Genomic DNA, 15248 nt, shown 5'->3' with positions numbered 1-15248 from the left:
GCCTCCCCGTTTAGGGGTTTCGTCTCCACTGAGCCCTCTTCCTCCCACCGGCCGGATCCACCTCCCTAATCGTCTTGGTGCTCCTCCCCACTTCGAGGAGCAATGTTTGCTGATTGCCCCGGCTCTCCACATCCCGATGATTTAGCCTCGCTCAACAATCCCTGCCGACAGAATTTGCTGGAGTCTGCAGGCACATATCTGAAATAGCAGAGCCAATATTATGTTGTGAGCAACTGATGCAGGCTTTTTACATATACTGGAAATAGAATTAATGGTATTAAGCCTTACCTAAGGTTTAGTATTATTACTCTGACACCAACGTTTTGGTATATCTTTTTTGGATCAACTTTGCCAAGAAACCCTTCCTATTTTACTTATATTCCATAGTGAACTGCAGAATGGATCTAACCCCCCAAACTCACCACACCCCTGCAACTGTAAGTGAACGTTACCGATAATCATCATCATCATCAAGATTAAGTTTGAAAACAATAGACCTACTGACACCCATTTGAGTCTCTCCACAGGGCTGGCCCAGAGATAGTTAACATATATTTGTGTTTCTATAATTTAGTGTTATAATGTTTGGAGGAGATTACAGTATTTCAAAAAGGTCAAAACTAGACTTAGGAAAATTTTGAAGTTATCTGCTAAAATATCTTACACTGTAGGGTTAGTGAGCACAATGTTCGATACCATTTGATTATAAATGGGGCATTCAATAGAATATGTTGGACTGTTATTTGTGTTCGGCAGTTGGGCATATGGGTGGGGCTCCATTGGGGAGAACATGGAGTTAGCCATGCGTCAGTAAGCATGCGAATTCTTGAACGATTCAGAACAGACTTTTAGGAGTTGAGAAAGTGTGTGGCCTTCTGCCCACTGCATGGTATTGGGTGGTAGGTTGGGGCGACTGGGGCGATGGGAGGGAGGAAAGGATGTGGAGAAAAGAAGGCGAAAGGAAATGGAGGGCCCATCCCTATTTGGGTGGGGTGCACCTCATCTTTAATTTGTTTGGATTGCCCATTCATTATTTTTTCTGAGTGGGGTTACACTTTTTATTATAGATAGAGGGAAACGGATGGAGAGAGAGACGTGGTGGTTATGATTTTAGGTTGGGGTAGGGGGGTGGCCATGGGTGTTGCTTGTTCTTTTTCCGCATATCTTAATCCAGCTCAAGTTACGTGGGGTTGACCTTTGTTGTAAAGGTTTTAACTCTAAATACAAGGGGAAGGAGCCATGTCGTCAGTTCTGTGAGTGTTCATTACAGTAGTCCAAATCGTCGCCATGGGTAGAATAGGAGGAGGGGGGTAGGGGAATGCAGGGGAAGGTAATGTGATGGGATGGAATGTTTGATTGATGTTAGTCTTGGGGGAGGGATGAAGGGAAGAGGTGGGGGAGGGAGGAGTGGAGTGGGGGGATGGTGGAGGAGGAGTGTGGGGAGAGAATAAGTAGTCGATTAATGTTTATGTGTGGTAACCCACGATGCTCAAATTATGAGGTTTAATAGTTGGGTGGGTAGAGGCGATGGGGGGGGGGGAGGGAGACTAGGCATGGAGTTGGAACTCGTGAACATATGATGTTGTTTAATGCAAGTTATGGAACATTACAGTATCTTCAAACGAGTTTTCACGCTATTAAGAGGCCTTATGTAATCCACCAATAAGGATTACAACAGCACACAGTATGGCTGCAATTGGTAAGAAAAATAAAATATAACATGGAAAAATTTTTGCCCTGCGTAATTTTTACAACCCACCTCACGCCTAAAGTAAACCTAAAAATGCTGATGTGTATAGAAGATTTTCAACTCAATATCACATATTGTTTTACCTCTACAAATATCTGCTGTCACTCATGGGACACCCTGCAATAGTATAAGGACGACATGAGGTATGCTGACAAATTAATGTGACGTACCTTTTGGTGACGACGATGGTAGGAATGAGACCTCGGCATGTTTCAGTGTTCGACATCACCTCCTTCCCCTGGTGTGGGTGGCGCCAACCTTGGTAACAACTTGTGTATTCTCCGTGACTACCATTACTGGTAGTCACGGAGAATTAATTACTGGTGTGCCCATCAGTCTCACCGTCGTAGCCATGAACGGCAGAGATATGGTCGTTGTAGTGCTTTTATTTACCTGTTACACATCTCTCATCATGCTTAATAATATTAACTATCTTCATGACATTCTTATTGTTATCAGTGATTGCGGAATTCACGATGTTATGCTCCACCTACACACAGCCTGTTACTAGACTAACCCCCACCTCCTCTATCCCCCACACACAAGAGTGGGCGACATCTGTTGGCCGACCATACCATTTCCCCCAACTGTTTTGAAACTTCAGACTCAAGGCAAATCGAACCCTCACTGTGGCTGGGTAGTGGACACGACTTTGGTGCACGATAGTACACAACTGGCGGTGTATAACTACTGATGTCCAGCTGGGTGGGTGTACAATGCAGATGTGTTGCTAGATGAGTATACGACTAAACAGAGCTACAACAAGCACATAAAACAGACGTGCTCAACTTAACGACTGCACAACTTTACAGAAGTACAATAAACAAATGTACAACTTTACAATAACAAACGTACAGACACACGACTGAGTTCCTCTCTCACACACACACACCAAAGAGTAAACAGTGTCTAGTTTCTAACACAGAATCACAATATCAACTGGTGTCTGGACTGAGCCAATCTGAACTGTCCTGTGGTAGCGCTGTTATGTGGTCTTAGTAGTGGTCAATTCATCATCATCTTACTCCTTTTCCTTCATAATGGTCCATTGGCGTCCAACTTCCGTCCTGCCAGTAGTTGTTGTGCGGCTGGAGTTAAGTATCCAATCATTTCTGGAGGATGTGTAAATCCATCTGGCGTTGTTCCTGGTGGTGATCAGAGCGAGTATGTGAGAACACTTTGTAAAGAGGTGCACTTCACGACACACACACTTGAGTAAATCATTAATGTTTATGATAAGGAGTATGGACCCCCCCTCCCTCCGTCACCGCTGCAGTACGCCTCTCGACAGTTTTTCCGCCACTTTCTGAATATTCCTCGTTATCTTCCTAACCTTAGTCCTCTGTCTCGTGTTCTTTGTTAAGTTTTTAGACTCCTTCTCAATATATTTCTGTCTGCATCACTCAAAATGCATTGTATCTTAGGAATTCTAAATATATTACGCTACTTGTTCTGGAAAATACCCAAGACGCAAAAATATTGGAACCTGTTTACAATATCCATAAATCTCGTTACCACTGTCGTCAATTCTGTTAAGAGATAATTAATTGAGACAAATCTGAGCAGTTGTTTACAATTATAAATCCTGCTGAGAAAGGATTAATTGACACACAAAAATATGAGTAGTTATGAAATCATTAAATACCACTTTGAATGATAATAACAAATACTATGCTACTGAGGCCACCAAAAGAAAATTAATTAAAAAAAAATTATATGCAAATGAAGCAGTAAGGTGTGTTCATTAAACACTATGTTGTGTACATTAGTCAGGGGGGAGGGAACTTTAACACTGGATATACAAATGATAAAAGAGTGACGCCACGTAACTATTTAATGATATGAGTAAAATAATTACCAAGATAAATCTACTGGACGGATCTGTATCTTAGTTAAGGCAACTTACTTGATTTACCAGCCGTGTAAAATTATCTCTCAAGAACCGTAAATTATCCACAACAATGGTGCATTATTAAAAAAAATCGTGAATTATTCCTTACGTTGACAATAATTTATTAAATCAGACGTTAATTGTTTATAACGTTTGAAAATATAAATTAAAATTAACTGGATACGTTTTTCAAAGGTTCATACGATAAAAAAAAACATTCTTCGCGGCTCAAGGTGTCAAAATGCACTTGAATGATCAACTCAACCAAAACACAAATACCGAAAAAACCCTCAAAAGTGACTAAGAATCAACCTTAACTAACACCTTCACTTAGCACTCATTAGGAGATAAATTTAAGGCTAGAGAATCTATTAACTCTATCTCCTTAGTTAATTATGATGTTATTTACAGCCGATATTTTAGTGATTTATCTCACTTTTAGGTCAATAATTTACATGCATTCTTACATCATCAGTTAGGAGGATTTTACATGGAACAAACCTTTGAGTATATATCAGGTGCCTAAAAGAGAGCTCAGTTTCTCAACTGGCTCAGCCATGTTAATAGTGTCATTATTATCCACTCTGTATCTGTGTTTTTCTGGCTAAATAAACTGTTTCAATTCAATTCAATTCAATGAAAATCTCGGCTATGATTGTGTATTGGAGGACTCGACAGCCAGAATGCATATCACCCGAGCACATTTAAAACAAGAGTCCATATACACCACATTACTATAAATTATAACACAAATAACATGAGTACATATAAACACGAGTTAATTACCTAATAACCTATATATTAATCTCTTAAAATTAACTAAACATACAGGCTAATCTAAAATAAGAGTAAAGATTGGCCCAAAATTTAATAATGATCTGTTGTAATGTTCACCAAGACACAGGTGCTGGTGAACATGTGTAATGTTCATCAAGTTTAATCCTAAAACGCTCACATTCTTTCGATAAACTCTTTGACATTATTCCCCCTTTGTCTCCACAGTGAAAATCGAAACTTGTCATAGAAATTTAAAAAAAAACTTTCTCCAATATTTCCCCCAGATGGCTTTCATAACTGGAGCGAACCTTCCCCCCTGCTCTTGTATATGTTATCTGAATCTTTTTAGTCGGGTCGGAACATCTCCAGGTTTACGTTTAGAAGTGCTGCGCCACCTTCAATCCTTCCCAACGATTCGCTTTTGTTCGACCTTCCTTCCCTCTTCAGCCTTTTGTGTAGATCCGGAATTTTAGCCTCTTTTTTTATCGTGTTCTCTTCCTCTCTGTATGTTAATGATCGCGTGAACCCTTTTCCCTGGGCCACTGAAGACCAAATGTCGGCCTCTTCAGGAGGGGGGGACCTGCTCTTACGCCCATCTTGCCCGCACACTCCAGTTCCTCTATTATTGCTGCTCCATTTAGCAAAATTCATTTATTTCTTTTCTTTCAAAAGACTCGTCCTTATATGACGTCAATACATCACTCCAGAAAGTTACTTATGTTTGAGAAAATACGTCAAAGTTTGTGGTAAATAAAGTAATCAAGTTTACAGTCGGATAAAAAACCGACCAAATTCGCCATTCAACGCTCCCTCACTCTCACCCTCTCTCTCTCTCTCTCTCTCTCTCTCAACCCTTTGGGGAAAGAGGCCGCTGCAGGTCCTCAATGTCACTCTGGAATTTTTCGCTCAATGGCTTTTATACATTCAGGAGTAAACGATATTATCTCTGCATTCAATTTAATCGTAATTACGACTAGAGAGGTTGTTGAATATTGTTGACAGCAGCCGGTGTTGTGGACGTGTGGGAACTGTTTGGCGCCCGACACATCATATCAATAACAAGGAGAGATAAAGCGGCACCGATCATTATTTTCATCTGAGGTATTTCACGACTTACTCACGGCTTCATACGGTTTACTAATGGAAGAGCAGTCAAGTAATTCATCATTCATATCCAGTTGGAAACACTCCTTCTGGCAAGTGACGTAAATTAGGACAGGAGCCAGCCACACACACACACACACACACACACACACACACACACACACACACACACACACACACACACACACACACACACACACACACTACCAGGCCCATGATTACGTCCTCGTCAGCCCACACAAGGGAAGACTTCAAGAAATATAATCCTCATTTTAAGCCAAGATCAGATGTGTTAGAGATAAGTATGTCGCCAGGATAGGAGGAGCCACTCCAGTTACGGCAGATTGGTCCCTGTGATACCAGCAGCGGGTACCTGGTATTCTGGTAACAGCCTCAATGGCCAACAGGTGGCTGCTTTTGTCCTGGTTTAGGCTGAGGGAGAGGCGCAGGTTGGCTATAGTCCTGAGACCCACAGCTTTGGGACGCTGGCAAGGAGAGGGAGTGAGTGGGGGAAGGGGAGATGTGGAGAGAGGGATGAGTAGGAGGTGAGAGGAAAGGGGAGGAGGTGAGAGGGATGAGTAGGAGGTGAGAGGTAAGGGGAGGAGAGAAAGGGGTAGGAGGTGAGAGGAAAGGGGAGGAGGTGAGAGGAAGGGGAGGAGGTGAGAGGTAAGGGGAGGAGGTGAGAGGTAAGGGGAGGAGGTGAGAGGTAAGGGGAGGAGGTGAGAGGAAAGGGTAGGAGGTGAGAGAAAAGGGTAGGAGGTGAGAGGAAAGGGTAGGAGGTAGGGGGTGAGGAGGAGGAGGATATGGAGGAGAAGAGGCGGAGGAGGAGGCTGTGTGGCTCGGCTGTGACCACGTTCATCACAGCCGCTTTTCTGGAAGGGTTAAAACATTTTTTCCTCCAATAACGGGCTGTGGCCACTTTCCTTACCGTGTCCTCTCTCTCTTTCTCTCTTTCTCTTTTTCTCGCTCTCTCACACAACACTCTCACACTCACTCACGAGGGAAGGCGAGAAACCGCCCCCCTTTTTTTTTGTTACTGAATTGATAATTTTTTAACGGATCTCTGAACCTGATGGCTTTTGTCGGTGATTTTCCAATGGTAACTACTGTCTACATCGAAAGTTCTTTACTGGAACATGTTTATAATTTTTATACTACTAATACTACTACTACAGACTCCCCATATAGCCACACCTTCGCCAGTTATTTTATTACCTTACTATTAAATACTACTACTAAAAATACTAATACTAACGAAGACACTACAGCAACCACTAATAATAATACCTGGTAGTGATAAATGATGTCCTTGTTTTGATGGGTGAGGGTGATGGTGGGGAAGGGTGATGGTGGGGAAGGGAGTGGGGAGGGAGATGGTGGTGGATGAGGGAAGGGGAGATGGTGGGGAGGGGGGGAGGTGATGGTGGGGGAGGGGTGGAGGGGGAGGGGTGATGGTGGGGAGGGTGATGGTGGGGAGGGTGATGGTGGGGAGGGGTGATGGTGGGGAGGGTGATGGTGGGGAGGGTGATGTTGGGGAGGTGATGGGGAGGAGATGGTAGGGAGGGGTGGTGGAGGAGGAAGATGGTGGGGAAGGGAGATGGGAGGGGTGATGGTGGGGAGGGTGATGGTGGGGAGGGGTGGGGGGGGGATGGTGGGGAGGGTGATGGTGGAGGAGGAAGATGGGGAAGGAAGATGATGGGGAGGGGTGATGGGGGAGGGTGATGGTGGGGAGGGTGATGGTGGGAGGGAGATGGTGGGAGGGGTGATGGTGGAGGGAGATGGTGGGGAGGGTGATGGTGGGGAGGGAGATGGTGGGGAGGGGGTGGGGAGAGAGATGATGAAAGAGGAAGATGGTGGGGAAGGGAGATGATGGGGAGGGTGATGGGGAGGGTGATGGTGGGGGGTGATGGTGGGGAGGGTGATGGTGGGGAGGGAGATGGGGAGGGTGATGGTGGAGGGAGATGGTGGGGAGGAGATGGTGGGGAGGGAGATGGGGGAGGGGTGATGGTGGGGAGGGAGATGATGGAAGAGGAGATGGTGGGGAGGGTGATGGTGGGGAGGATGATGGTGGGGAGGGAAATGGTGGAAGAGGGAGATGGTGGGGAGGGTAATGGTGGGGAGGAAAATGGTGGGGAGGGAGGGGGGGAGGGAGATCGGGGAGGGTGATGGTGGAGGGAGATGGTGGGGAGGGAGATGATGGAAGAGGGAGGTGGGGAAGGGGAGATGGGGGGGGTGATGGTACGGAGGGTGATGGTGGGGAGGGAGATGGTGGGGAGGAGATGATGGAAGAGGGAGGTGGGGGAAGGGAGATGGTGGGGAGGGTGATGGTGGGGAGGGTGATGGTGGGGAGGGTGATGGTGGGGATGGTGGGGAGGGAGATGATGGAAGAGGGAGGTGGGGAAGGGAGATGGTGGGGAGGGTGATGGTGCGGAGGGTGTGGGGGAGGAGATGGGTGGGGAGGGTGATGGGGGAGGGTGATGGTGGGGAGGGAGATGGTGTGGAGGGTGATGGTGGAGGGGAGATGATGGAAGAGGGAGGTGGGGGAAGGAGATGGTGGGGAGGGTGATGGTAGGGAGGGTGATGGTGGGGAGGGGATGGTGGGGGAGGGAGATGATGGAAGAGGGAGGTGGGGAAGGAGATGGTGGGGAGGGATGGAGGGTGATGGTGGGGGGAGGGGATGGTGAGATGGAGGGAGGTGGGGAAGGGAGATGGTGGGGAGGGTGATGGTGGGGGATGGTGGGGAGGGTGGGATGGTGGGGAGGGGAGATGATGGAAGAGGGAGGTGGGGAAGGGAGATGGTGGGGGAGGGAGATGGTGGGGAGGTGATGGTGGGGAGGGTGATGGTGGGGAGGGTGGGAAGGAGATGATGGAAGAGGGAGGGGGGGAGATGGGGGAGGGGTGATGGTGGGGAGGGGATGGGGAGGGAGATGGTGGGGAGGGTGATGGTGGGAGGAGATGGTGGAGGGTGATGGTGCGGAGGGAGATGATGGAAGAGGGAGGTGGGGAAGGGAGATGGTGGGGAGAGGTGATGGTGTGGAGGGTAATGGTGGGGAGGGTGATGGTGGGGAGGGAGATGATGGAAGAGGGAGGTGGGGAAGGAGGTGGTGGGAGGGTGGTGGGGAGGGGGGGAGGGGGGATGGTGGGGAGGGTGATGGGGGAGGGAGATGATGGAAGAGGGAGGTGGGGGAAGGAGATGGTGGGGAGGGTGATGGTGGGGGGAGGAGGTGATGGTGGAGATGATGGGGAGGTGATGGTGGGGAGGGGAGGGGGAGGGGAGATGGTGGGGAGGGAGATGGTGGGGAGGGTGATGGTGGGGAGGGAGATGGTGGGAAGGGAGATGGTGGGGGGGGGGGTGGGGTGATGGTGGGGAGGGAGAAGGTGAGGAAAGGGCATAGTGAGGGGTGATGGTGGGGAGGGTGATGGTGTAGGAGGGTGATGGTGGGGGAGAGAGATGGTAGGGAGACTTGAGCATAACCCTATTACACCCAAGGTATGAGTGATGATATAATTACTGAACCAATTATGTGTTACGTATGTACATAAAATTCTGTAACCAACGAAATAAAAATAAATACGAATATTTCCCAATTTCACCAAGCATCATCTTATATCAACTGTCAGTATTAGAGTCAAAATAATGACTTTCCCCAAATAATCCAATATATTTTTTTGTGGTTCTAAACGTCAGGTCTATTATAGGGTATGTGTGGTGTCCATGGAGCTTATGAGCGTGTGATTACCGCCCGCCACATTACACACTCCCATCACACACCAGTTGCCACCACCCAACACCTAATCTCCAGAATTTCTATCTCATATTAATAACAAACTACCTAACTATAATTTACTCTTTTTACTCATAGAATTTACTTCCTAAATCGCCGCTCACAGTAACATTATTAAAATCTTTATTGGGTAAGATTCGAGGATATGTGAGCAGGTTGAAGATACCGTAAAGCAATAAATATGGCAATACCGATTCAATTTTTGCCCTTTTGCCACCATTTCAACGAGGTGGGATTTATGTCCGGGATTTCCTCAATGGTCTCCTTTATGTTCGGGTCTTATTATTTCCTCCTTTTACCACTGCTTTTTTTGTCATTTTTTTGTGCCCTTTACCTCCCGTTTAGCCAACAATGAGGCCTTCTGACCCCACAGTTTCCACATTTTAGAAAACGATGAGCTTGTGATGCCAGATAAACCATTTCTCAAGTATTTAATTGTCGTATAAACCAACACTATTTTAATTTATTTTTAATATTAACTCTTGTTTCATTTAATGTCTGAACTAACTGTAGTAATTTAAGGCAATTTATATTTATTTTGATTAATATAAACCATAATGGACGACGTCCCGGTGAGGGCAGTGTGGTGGTGACAGTGATGCCAACACCTCAACAAATACCATAATATGATCTAAACTGTGACTTCTCAGAGCCCACCCTAACTCTCACTTATTATATACTTTATTTATTTTGTGCACTTCCGTTTATTTATGGTACTTTTTATTATAAAGGTCTCCCTCTCTATTATATATATATATATATATATATATATATATATATATATATATATATATATATATATATATATATATATATATATATATATATATATATATGTTGTGTTGTCAAAGTAAGAGAAACAATTGAGACCCTGCAATTGTATGTAAATGAGGCAGAAAGTCAGTTCAGCAACCTGGGACTTGGTCACAATTTTCGTGATGCCATATGGCAGCAGGGTCTACCATTAGACAACACATTATGCTTCCAATATCTTCCCAGGCGGTAGAACCTCCCTGTTTGGTAGCTGCCTACTACCTAAAATGATTATTACGATTCGTCATCTCATAAATTATTATTATTATTATTAGTAGTAGTAGTAGTAGTAGTATCATATGTAGAGTATCAGATTTATCATATTTATCATTCAACACCTAACCAAGATAACAAGTATAATATTGATAACAGCTTGTCACCACCACCGCCATCATCACCTGCCCACGGATATCCACACCTGTCGGTCTATTTACGCTTATCTATCTTTCTATATCTGTCCTTTACTTCCTGTATCTCACCTCTGATATTCTATCTATCTGTTTTTGTCTCTCATTTCTTTCTTTGTAATGTTTCTCTCTCTGTCTCTTTCTTTATTCAGTGTCTCTTTCTGTTTGTGTCTGTAACTTCATTTGTTTATCTGTCTCTTTTTGTATCTCTCTTTATCACCGTCTTTCTACCTCTTCTTTCTCTTGTTCGTCTCTCTCTCTTGTTGTCTCCTTTAGTATAATACCAGTGACACAGCGTTTCTACCCATCACCGCCCCCCCCCCCTGGGTAGGCCACTCAATGGCTTGGTTGGTCATTCATTGGTTAGGCAGGGTACTTATGCCCTTAATGCAAGAGTCACGAAGGCAAGCATGAACTACGCATGCTTCCCTGTTGGGCGCTGTAATCGCTTCTGCGCTTCACCTTGCACAGGATGTAAGGGGATGCCCAATAAACTCGCGGGACAAATTAGATTTCGATTTTTTAGATTGCCTCCGAGGGGGCTAGTTTATTGGGCACCCCCTTACATCCTGTGCAAGGTGAAGCGCAGAAGCGATTACAGCGCCCAACAGGGAAGCATGTGTAGTTCATGCATAGGGCGTAAAAGCCTGAAGGGTCATGGGTTTTGTCAGCAAGTAACATAAAGTGACACAATGATGAGTGTGGGGGAGGGGGGAAGTCCAAAATTGTAAAACAAAAATAAATAAATGGTTAGATAGGTCAATAGGTCACTCAACGAAAAGGTTGGTCACTCACTGGCTAGACTGGTCACACAATGGCTACTCACTGGCAAGGTAGGTTACTCACTGGCTAGGTAGGTCACACAATGGCTAGTTTAGTGGATGTAATGTACTGGGGTGTGTCGCCACGGACTAAGGCTATAAGCTGCTCCTAAAAACTAAACCCGTCACTCTCTTCCTCCCGTCACTCTCTTCCGTCACTCCTTTCATCCAGTCATTCCCTCCCTCCTGTCACTCCCTCCATCCTGTCACTCCGCCCCTTCCGTTACTACCTTTCTCCCGTTACTCCTCCAGTTACTTCCCCTTTCTCAGTCATCCACTCCCCTCCCCCTTTACCCAGTCACTCATTCCCCACCCCCTACCGTCATTCCCCTCCCCAATCACCCCAAGCCACTCTCCCTCCCTAATCACCCCTTCCCCTCCCCTCGTCACTCCTTCCTCTCTCAGTCACTCCCCAGTCATCCCTCACCCTTTCCTCCATCACCCCTCCTCCCCGTCACCCCACTCGGCAAGCGGCGGCGGACTCCAATATGCAAATGTTGTGGCGGCGAGAAGAGTGTGGGGAGATTTGTGCATAGTCACTTGTGTTAATGACGGAGCCAAGAGAGAGAGAGAGAGAGAGAGAGAGAGAGAGAGAGAGAGAGAGAGAGAGAGAGAGAGAGAGACGGCTCTATCATAGGTAGCACTGGAAGAACAGGAGTAATAATGGAGGAACAAATGAAGATGAAGTACAAACAAATAAACACGAAAGAGAAACCAAGTAACACGAAGGAAGAAACAAATAAATATAGATAATCAAACAAACCTGGAGGAATAAATCGCAATCAAAATAATTACTAAATGAAGGAAAAACAAACAAGGAAAAATATAAAACACAAATAATAATACTAATAAAAAGAGAATGAAAAAATATGAAGGTAATAAGACGATAATTTTTCATTATTTCATGAGACGTGTAATTGTCGCTTATTGCTGTTGTCAGTGATTGTGGTGGATTGTTGTTGTTTATGATTCAAGTTGATTGTGGTGTTAATGACAAGTGATTGTGGTAGATTTGTTGTGGTTGATTATAATTTATGATTTGTGAGATTTTGGTGTTTGGTAGATTATTTTATAGTGTGTGTGTGTGTGTGTGTGTGTGTGTGCGTGTGTGTGTGTGTGTGTGTGTGTGTGTGTGTGTGCTAAGCTAGAATCGATAGCAATGTATCATAATTTCTGTAATTGACCAATATTAGCAATTTAGTTAAAATAATGTGTTGAGTTTGTAATGACCTTCTTTCCCCACCACTCCTCTCCACTCCCCACCACTCCTCTCCACTCCCCACCACTCCTCTCTACTCCCCACCACTCCTCCCCCTCCTCCCACCACTCCTCCCACATCCCCACAACTCTCCCTCCATCAACCAGTATTTGTTGTGGTGGTTGTCATGGTGACAGCGTCTGACAACACAGCTGTTTGGTTCAGTCCCTTAATTACGTCGCCTCTCGCCCGCCCTGATCACCATGATGTGCCCAGTTCGTGTTGTTGGTGTGCAGGCAAGACGAAGCTCCCAGTTAAAAGTATTGTTATCATTTTTCGTGGCTGATGAGTAATAGTAAATAATTAAGAGTTTTTTCTTACAAGAGTATGATTATGGTGTATGATATATTATTTAGTGTATACACGATCATAACTTACCAACTACACACACACACACACACACACACACACACTGAAAGTGAAAGTGAGTCTCAAATACCTGGCGACCTGTGAGGGGCAGTGTGGATATAGGACACTGCGTACTAAGTCTTCCGTATATAAGACTTAACGTGGCCGGCACTGACTAGGATCGCCTTTACTTTCCCAACTGTAAAGTCAGGTAGGCCTACCAGTCATAGCCAGGTGGCCTGGTACCCCTGGCGCGAACCAAAGACCCTTAGTACATGAGGAGAGTAATGTATCCATTCAGCCACCATACCAAAAATCCCCGAAAATACGATAATATGAAGACAAAAATAACTTGAATAAAATACATTAATTCACTAAAATACAGTGTAATAAATCACAAGGGTACAGCACAAATAAATTACCAGAATACAACAATTACCACAATAAATAAATAAATGCATAAAGTACAATAAATCACCAAAAGGAAATGTAATGACTCCAGAATAGATGAAATTACCAAAATACAATAAACTAAATCTATAACCAGAATACAATAGATTTTCACAATACAATATAGAAGGAATAAAATAAAGGTGTTAAAACTGTAACATAAATAACACTAACCACTAACGACCTTACCACACCATCTACGGCTCTATGTGACTACAGGACGATGACAAGCTGTTGAGGATAGTAGTCAGATACATAAAGAAAGGAGACTTTAGAACTACGTGCTAATTTGAGGTCATAGCCACAGTGAAGACAAGGTCAGTGTATTACGATGATAAGGGATGGATGACCTTAGTTATTACAGATGGTTAGGTTAGGTTAGGTTAGGTTAATTCAGGATTAGTTACGAGCTGTAATACTGTGATAGTCTCGCCGCCGCTGTACTGTACACTGCTGCACCAACATTTCTCTTTCTGGTCTCAGCTCACCACGTTGCTCTCACTAAGTAACTGATACTTGGAGAAACTCACTAAGTGTATTGATCTTATAGTGTGTGTGTGTGTGTGTGTGTGTGTGTGTGTGTGTGTGTGTGTGTGTGTGTGACCTAACGAATAGTAAACGTAACACTGGCGGGCAACAGAAAAGTTATAAGGATAGTCTTAAGACAAACCTGAAAAAGTGCTAAATCGACCCCCTCACCTGGGAGACGATCACTCCACACCGTAACGCTTGGTAGCACCACACAAGAAGGTGTCGATACTTTCGAGTTAGCCCGACTGCACACCGAAGCAGACAAGCGCCAACGCCGGAATGACGCTGTCGTCACCCCTCCCACACTAGATGTACCCCTCCACACGTGCAACATTTGTGGACGACCCTGCCGGTCCCGTATCGGCCTCTCTAGTCACCTCAGAGCTCACCAACGAAGGTGACATCCTTAATAACTCATATCATTGTATCACAGCGTGAAGTGAGAGCTTGACTCTGACGAGCCGATGATCAGTGTTGCAGTGGTCTGAATGCTCGGGTGATGAGGACATCTCGGCGATCTCTTTCTCTGACAATGATGTAGTCAATGAGATGCAAGTGTTTGGATCGTGGGTGTTGCCACGAACCCTTGAACTTGTCGGCCTGCCTAAACAAGGTATTGGTGATAGTGAGGTTGTGTGCAGCACACTTGCTGAGGAGGAATAGGCCAAATTTCAGCACCTCTGTCAACTCTGGCATTGAAGTCACATAGGATCACAACCTTGTCTTCTCTAGGGATAGAGGTTAGCACTCTGTCGAGGTCGGAGTAAAAGGCCTCCTTGATGTCATCCTCTGCATCTAGCGTTGGGGCGAATGCACTGATGAAGAAGGCATGACGTGAGTGATTCAGTGGGACTCGGAGCGTCATGAGGCGCTAGTTGATCCCAACAGGCAATACCAACACACACACACACACACACACAAAACATGAAGATATCGACCCTCACTTATTCCTGGTGTGTGTGTGTGTTGAGGTAATCAGGTAGTTGATGGGATAAATACCACGTTTAGCTAGAATGTGTATCTTAGTGGTGTTTTTTTACCTGTCAATCAGCTGTCACATGGTGGACCCTCAACTTTCTGACAGCTCAATTCTTGCCGTAGTTTCCTGTCAAAAGAGAAGTGAGGGAGGCCACGTGAGCGTGACTTGTGGGGAAGGGGGAGGAAGGAGGAGGAGGGAGGAGGGAGGGGAGGAGGGAGGAGGAGGGAAGAAGGAGGAACGGAGGGAGGAGAGAAAGAAAGGAGAAGGGAGGGGGAAGAAGGGGAATGGGGGAGGGGAGGGGAGGATGGAAGAAGAGAATAGGAGAGAGAAGACA

This window comes from Homarus americanus, unplaced genomic scaffold (genome assembly GCF_018991925.1).
Source record: "Homarus americanus isolate GMGI-L3 unplaced genomic scaffold, GMGI_Hamer_2.0 scaffold39155, whole genome shotgun sequence".
Classification (NCBI taxonomy): Eukaryota; Metazoa; Arthropoda; class Malacostraca; order Decapoda; family Nephropidae; genus Homarus; species Homarus americanus.
This window is presented reverse-complemented; position numbering follows the sequence as displayed.